Consider the following 7,987-nt stretch of genomic DNA (forward strand, 5'->3'; position numbering starts at 1 on the left):
TGTGTTGGGAGTCATAAGGTGACCAAACCCCCCAATTCCAACACCTAATGCTGAGCGCCAAGCAGGGAGGCAATGAGTACCAATGTTGTAAGTCTTAGGTATGACTCGGCCGAGGCTTGAACCAGCAACTTCCCAGTCTCAGGGCGGGCGCCCTACCCTCAAGGCCACCGAGCTGACATAGGCATGAGAAAATATTGCTCTATTTATCTGATCATGTTGGGATATATTTGTTAGGTTTTAATAGGTTCAATTAGGTTCAACAGACCTGTGATTGTCAACAGTGGATCGGGACCTAAAAGTGGGTTGCGGACCCATTTTCAGTAAACTGCGGGCCTTCGCCTTGGCAAAATAATGCCAAAAAAGGAAAAAATGAGCTGAGGGTAATTTGGACTCCTTAGCAGTAGATGGCGATAATTCCCTGCAATTGTGAGTTGACACCCACCATTTCACACTACAGAAAAAAAGACTGGTGAAAATTGTTTTTACTTGTTGAGCATGGCCAAACGCAAAAACAGCAAAGAATATTCGAGATATGGGTTTTATTATCTTTAAGACAAAGCCACTGAAGTAAAGCTTTTTGGATTTCACTAAAAATGCAGCTAATTGAGCATTAAATGGATGGTTATTACTTGAAGTTGTTTTGCTAGTCTTTTTTTAATGTGGATATATATTCTACTATCTCTGGTTGGAACTACACAATGTTTTCATTCAAAAATATTGGAGATTGTTTTTCTTCAATTGGGTCGCAGCTTGTAATTAAAACTGGACGGTGGTTCATGAAGTGAGACCAGTTGAGATATACTGCACTAGACTGTATGCACCATTTGGGAAAAAAAAAGTCAAAATTCGATCTATCCGACCCTTGGCTTGTAACATTTGTTTACTTCAGTTACTTCAGATCAGTGAAGTTAATTTTGACCGTAAATAATGGTTTCAAAATAAGGTGCGAGCAGAGTTCTTTCATAAAAATGTCACTGAGTTTACCTTTCAGCTATGTGAAAAGTACGACATGTTCACAGTTCAAAGCTTGGGAATTGAAGGGTCATTATCCGTCCTCCATTCTGTTTTAAAGACATGAAGCTTCAACATTTTTTAAATCTGCAAATATTCATCTTAAAAGTCCCTAAGTATGTTGTTAATCATTAATCATTTTATCAGATCTTGAAAAAATATCCAGAAACTGGTAGAAGGCAGACGGCACATTTGTGAGTGTATTCTAATGCATTGTATTGGCTAAGAGACAGGGAAGAAAATCGTAATGACATTTCTTCTTACCAGCCTTAAAAGTGCAACAGTGCTCCTGCTGCTAGTGGTAGAAACACAGTATTACTCTCCCAGCCAACATTTGTTCAAAAAGCTAGATAATGTCATATAAAGAGCCTCACTATGCTTGCGACCCATATGTTCCCGATCCCGGAGTTAGAGGATCGATTTGTTGTTGCATTTTCTTCCATTTTTTTGCTTGTAATCCAATATGGTGGCTGCTTAAAATGTCACATCACACAGGAAACCTTTAGAACAGGGGTGGGCCATAATTTTTTTCTTGGGGCCACGAGAAACTGAAAATATTGTGGTGGGCTGAAAAAAACATTGATATTAATTCTATACAGTATTGTGTTTCTTTATGATGAGCAGAATTGATTTGACAAGTTCATACGACTATATATCTATATTACACTTCATGTATACTGTATGTTTCATTAAGTACTGACAAATAATGCCATGTATTCAGTCACAGTTCCCAAAACTATAATAGCAGATGTAAATGTTTTCACCATTCTTAACATATTAATGATCCTATTCAGTCACAATACCTTCTAAAAAATGGTAAACCAAATGTAAAAGGTTTAACCATTTCAACTTCTATTAGTTAACCTAATCAGTTCCATTAACTCCAACACAATGGTAAACAAAATGCAAAAAACCTTTCAATGTTTAAAAGGTGCCGTGTGTCATTCAAAGTGTCATTAAAAAGATCAAAGTTAAATATTATCCCTATTTAACGTGCTGTGCCGAATTTGGAACTTTTGTACTCGCTGAAGCCATCTTCTGGCTTAAGTCATCATTAAGTCATCACTCTCCAAATCAAGCCTCCTTTCCTCCTACTTAATGTGTTCTGCGGCCTAAATGGCTTTGCTAAAAGTAAGAAAAAAGCAGATGGGCGCGGTGTGAAACAAAATATATGGGATCTTTTTCCTTGCCCTCATGTAGGTTTTAGATCAGGGGATGGGCAATTTCAGTGACTCGAAGGCCACCTACACCCTCAATTGCAGGGTAGAGGAAGGAAAGCAACACGAAGTAGTGGAGGCTCCTCGACGTGTGGACAAAGATGATCATCACTATTTCTGCCATTTAGTAGTAATTTATTTTACTCAAATTATTCCCAGAGGCTTGATACTTACTGATCAGTGGTGCCAAAGCTTTTAGAATAGGGGTTTCCAACCTTTTTAAGTTGAGAGCTATTTTTTGTGACTAATTAGCGCAAAGGGCACCCTGTTTGATATGCATTTCTAAATAACTTATCCTGTTATTACTAAGTTATTACCAGGTTAATTATCGGAAGCAGGGTTAAATAGACCCAGTGTACCACTAAAATTATAATTTTACTAAAAAAACACAATGACCTAGCATTGATGAGCTATTTTCAGAAAAGGTCTGTTGGCACCTTAGCGGTCCTTTGGTGGCACCACATTACCCCGATTTTAGCTAACCTGCATTGGCTCCCTGTTAGCTTAGATTTTAAGGTTCTGTTGGTAGTATACAAAATCATGCATGGACTTGCTTCCTCATATATCTCTCAGATTTAATTTCCCCCTATGTTCCGGTCGGGAGCCTTCGTTCTGAAAACGCTGGTCTACTAGTGATCCCAAGAGGCAAGAAGAGATCCGCAGGTTGGAGAGCATTCTTCATTCGGGCCCCAGTGCTTTGGAATGCTCTTCCCCCTGAGATTGGATCTGCAACCTCAGTGCAAATGTTTAAATCTTAGCTTAAAACACACTTCTAATCTATAAGATATGAATAACCTATATTTCATGTTGACAATATCTGTGTATTATTTATTATTGCAACATCCATTTTAGCCTGGTCATCCTGGAAGAGGGATTACCTCATGTGCAGTCTCTTTTCAAGGTTTCTTCATTTTCATCATGTTGAGGTTTTTGAGTTTTCCCTTGCCCTCGTGTAGGTTTTAGATCAGGTGCCAGTGTCATAATAGTCTGTGGTTTGCAATAATCTGTGGTCTGTCCAGCCCTTTGAGACTCTTTGTGATTAAAGGCTATACAAATAAACATGACTTGACTTGGCCCTGTTTTAGAGTTGTTGTTTTTTAACGTATCTTTCGGCACTCAGAGAAATGCTTCAGAAAACGTATGTATACGTTATGGCACTGAATGGGTTAACTTATGTCAGGGATCATAAAATCGTGTTAACGTTTACTTAGGATGTATAGATATAAATTTAGCTATGATGTTGACAATATTCGTTATTTAACATATTTGGGTGGATTTTACTTGAATATAGAAGATATTTAAGTGGCTTTTACCTGCTTAAGAGGTATTTGCGGGACTCCACGCTGCCTGCGGGGCAAACTCGGGAAACTTTAGCCCACAAGTAGCCAAGCAGGAGCCAAATGTTAGCTAACTTGCCAAAATAGTAGCTCTACTCCTCGGACGCTGTTACGACATAAAAAACCCGATTCAACTCATAAATTACTTCAAACGGGTAAACGTTTCCCGAAGTTTTAAAGAGGGCGATGGGGTAGTTTGTTTTATAAATTACACGCATCGCTATTATTAAACGTTACACACTCGTAACTCAAATATAAAAAACGAAAATTTAAGAAGGACTCGTAACTCAAAAATAAAAACGCAAACTTAAGAAGGGAAAAGGTTTACTCTCTGCTCACCTTTGCTTGTGGAATTCTCTCCCACTTCGATTTCCCCCAAAAATGTATTTATCCGAAGCCGGTGCACATTGCTGGCTCATTCGACGTCATCCATCCAAGTTAAGAGTTCGGAAATTCCTCTCTCCGCTCGTTCGGACTTGCAGATTTGTTTGGAGAAATTGCAATTGACACTTGTGCAGGATTGTAAGAAAAGGGAGAAATGTGGAGACACTTGTAAGTTAAATGAAATAGTGGGCTCCGGGTTATCTCGGTGGAGAGTCCGGCGTGGAGTCCGGCAGGCGGTAAAGTGAGCCGCTTCAAGCTGTAAACAGCACCTCGCTCTTCTCCGGCGTTAGCCTGGGGGGTATTTCTTCTTGGTTACATTCGGGGATGCTTGTTATTTCTATTACCTTTTATAACGCAATTTACATATTACGTTTACTGAACCACACAGGTGACGTTATTGGAAACTTAACCAAATTTCTATCTTGATTATTTCAATATCTAAATTCAATGCGTTAGTTTTGATAAAAATATACGTGCAAAACCAGCATGATATTTAAACGTCCCACAGTACTATAGTCAGTGAAGGCAGCATGTTTTCTGCTTTTAAAAGGCAAAGCGGTGATCGAAATGGCGACCTCTTCTGGCTGATTTCAAAATAGAATAGAATTGTCTTTATGATCGCTGATATCAACGTTGAGAAACATGGTGTGCAACAAGATTAAACGGAAAGTAAGGACTAAAAGAGAAAATACTTAAGACTACTAGGTTAAAAAGGCAAATAGCAATGCAGGGCGGTTAGTGTCCAACAATAATAAGAATTATTATTATTATTATTATTATTATTATTATTATTATTATTATTATTATTATTATTATTATTATTAATTATAACGTGGTGCTTGGAAATACGCCCGAAGTTCTAATAAGAATAATGTAATAAAAAAGAATAATGTATTGTATATAGGAAAAATATATGTATTTAAACGTGTTTAAGATAAATATATTTATTCAACCATGGTCCTAGTGATTGTGTATTTGCAGTTCTAGGTTGTTTTTTTTTTTTACTTAACTATGCATTAAATGTTTTATATAACACTTTGAATTTCAATTCGTTGCCTGTATAGAGTTATCCCCAAAAAATTAGATTCTATTTTGGAATTACGTACCATTACCATACCTTTCAAGCTCTAGGGCTCCATGCCCTTACAAACTGTCGTATATTCCCTCACAAAATACAAAATAATCTTACACCATATTTTTTTTTCCAAATGTGTTTATTTATGTAGTTTAACATGTTATATGGCAGCCACTCCAGCAGCTCCCGTGTTATTTTCGATTGTTCTCGATTGATCTCAGCTCAGGGATGCTGCTGGAAATGTGAATTTCCCTTCGGGGATGAACAAAGTATCTATCTATCTATCTATCTATCTATCTATCTATCTATCTATCTATCTATCTATCTATCTATCTATCTATCTATCTATCTATCTATCTATCTATCTATCTATCTATCTATCTATCTATCTATCTATCTATCTATCTATCTATCTATCTATCTATCTATCTATCTATCTATCTATCTATCTATCTATCTATCTATCTATCTATCTATCTATCTATCTATCTATCTATCTATTGTACATGTGTTTCGTTATATCATGTAAATTGTTAATTAACATTTTGTTGTGAGATACTCAGTTGCTCGACATGAATGAGGTTTATTATTAAAAAAGTTCAAAAATTAAGTCGTTTGGACGTTCACTGTAGAAGGAAAAAAATACATGGAAATATAATTAAGTAGAATAATTCATTTTCTTATTCAAATTATTAAATTATTGTTGGTAATATACTGATTTAAGGATAACCACAAACCTGTCTTTTTTCATTTTCTCCTTTTATACTTCCTTTTTTCCTTAACTTCTTTATACAACATAATAATTCGTAATATAATGCATCAAAGCAAGTGAGCCGTTTGAGGGCCAAAAAAGCCGATTCTCTAAAAAGAGACGGACTTCCTTTCCCTACACAACTACCACATGAAATGTGGTTCTTAAGACCACATGTATTTCAAATTTACTCAATCAACCCCGCCTGTTGTTTTCAGATCAGAATGACTTACGGCGTTTTAGTTCAGGTTCGGCCATTGCAACTCGATGATTGTATCCAAAGAAGATTCAAAACTGCATGACGGTAAATCCCCAGGCGGCAGACGCATGCGCACAGTAGCATCAAACCCCTTGCTTCGTTTGCAACGAAAAAAACGATACCTAGATAGAGGCTACCGCGGCAAACTCGTTTGACCTGAATGATTTGCCGTTTCGTGATAGTCGGTGTGTACCGGATGGTACCCATAATTGACAAATTTGCGTTTCTCCGTACAAATTTTCTTGTACGTCGTACACGTCTTAAAATGCACAATGAAAGTACTTTGTATGGCAAAAACGTACAGGTTGACAGGTATGCATTACGGGCAAACGTCAGCAGCATTCAGGATGAGGCAGGTAAGGGGCTAACTGAAGAAAAAGAGATCATGATTAGATGGACAGAATACTACTCCAAACTCTACACCCACCCGACACAGGGAGACCCTGAGATTCTTTAAAATTCCAACCCAGGGGACAGTGACGACTTCCCCATGCTCAGAGAAGAAGAGTTAGAGGTAGAGGGCCAGAAATTAACTCAAAAAAGAACAGAAAGTCCCAAGGAATCGACAACATCCCATCAGAAATCATACAAAATTGTGGTGTGCAAACTATAGACATTTTGACAAAGATTTGCAGAAAGATCTAGCAAACAGGACAGTGGCCCTCTGCATGGACAAAATTGCTAGTAACAATGCTACCAAAGGAAACCGTCAACTAAGCCCCAACTACAGAACTACCAGTCTCATCAGCCATGCAAGTAAAGGTATGCTAAAGGTCCTACTGAACAGACTGAAACTACAGGCTGAAAACATTCTAGCCAAAGAACAGGCAGGTGTCAGGAAGGGATGGAGCACCACAGAACTGATTTTAAATCTGCACATCCTATGTGAGAAGTTTCAACAACACCAGAGAAAAAAATCTGTCACGTTTTTGTTGATTTCAAGAAGAAGAAGAATTTACTTTTATTGTCATTCTTTGTAACCATGCACACTGAACGAAATGTCGATACACCTGACCCGTACAGTTAAACTGTAGTGAGCCGATGCAGCCGCAGCCAAACAGGGCGCCGCCATTTTAGACCCAACTGCTGTGTTGGGAGTCATTAGGTGACCAAACCCCCCAAATCCAACCCTTAATGCCGAGCGCCAAGCAGGGAGGCAATGAGTACCAATGTTGTAAGTCTTAGGTATGACTCGGCCGAGGCTTGAACCAGCGACCCCCCAGTCTCAGAGCGGGCGCCCTACCATCTAGGCTACCGAGCTAGTTAAAAAAACCATGAAGGCGTTCGACAGTATAGCAAGCAGCATTACGGGGCAACATGCAGAAGTACAATATGGGTCAGAAACTACTTCAGACCATTGAACAACTCTATGCCAATCCTAACAGTGCGGTACTTATCAATGTACCATTGGAGCGTGGTTTCGAACCACTGTCGGTGTGAAACAAGGCGGCATTCTCTCTCCAACTGTATTTAACATCTTCCTGATGAGGATCATGTCCGAAGCTCTGGAGCAACATGAAGATATTGTCAGTATTGGGGGACACAACATCACTAACCTCCATTTTGCTGATGATACTGCCAGATCGGCAGGAGACGAACATATTCTCAGAGATCTGGTCAATCACCTGTACAAGGCATCAAGCCAGTATGGGATGGAAATCATCACAGAAAAAAACAAAAGTCATGAGCAACAGTCCCTAAGGTATCACCACAAACGCCACCAACAACCACAGAGACCTAGTGCCTGTCACCAAGTTTAAATATCTTGGATCTGTCATAACCAGAAATCATGGCCAAGATGGCTCAAACCACAGCTTCACATGCCAGACCTTAACCCACCTTGAGGGACAAGAACATAGCTGTGAAATCAAAGATCAGACTCATCCAAGTGCTGGTTACTTCAATTTTCTCTACGCTTGCGAGACATGGACTCTCGCAGCAAAACTGGAAAAG

The 7,987-nt window shown here is 38.7% G+C and overlaps 1 protein-coding gene across 2 annotated transcripts in view; it reads right to left on the reverse strand.

The window, feature by feature from the left end:
• plxnb1b (plexin b1b) overlaps positions 1 to 4,198 on the reverse strand; it is an 89,414-nt gene extending 85,216 nt beyond the window's left edge. For both annotated transcript variants that reach the window (XM_088337828.1, XM_088337829.1), the window contains exon 1: positions 3,905 to 4,198. The gene's annotated coding sequence lies outside the window, so the exon portion shown is untranslated. The remainder of the gene's footprint in view (positions 1 to 3,904) is intronic.
• Positions 4,199 to 7,987: the final 3,789 nt, after the last annotated feature.

Source organism: Urocampus carinirostris, chromosome 6, assembly GCF_059441175.1.
Source record: "Urocampus carinirostris isolate Australia breed hairy pipefish chromosome 6, RoL_Ucar_1.0, whole genome shotgun sequence".
In the NCBI taxonomy this organism is placed as follows: Eukaryota; Metazoa; Chordata; class Actinopteri; order Syngnathiformes; family Syngnathidae; genus Urocampus; species Urocampus carinirostris.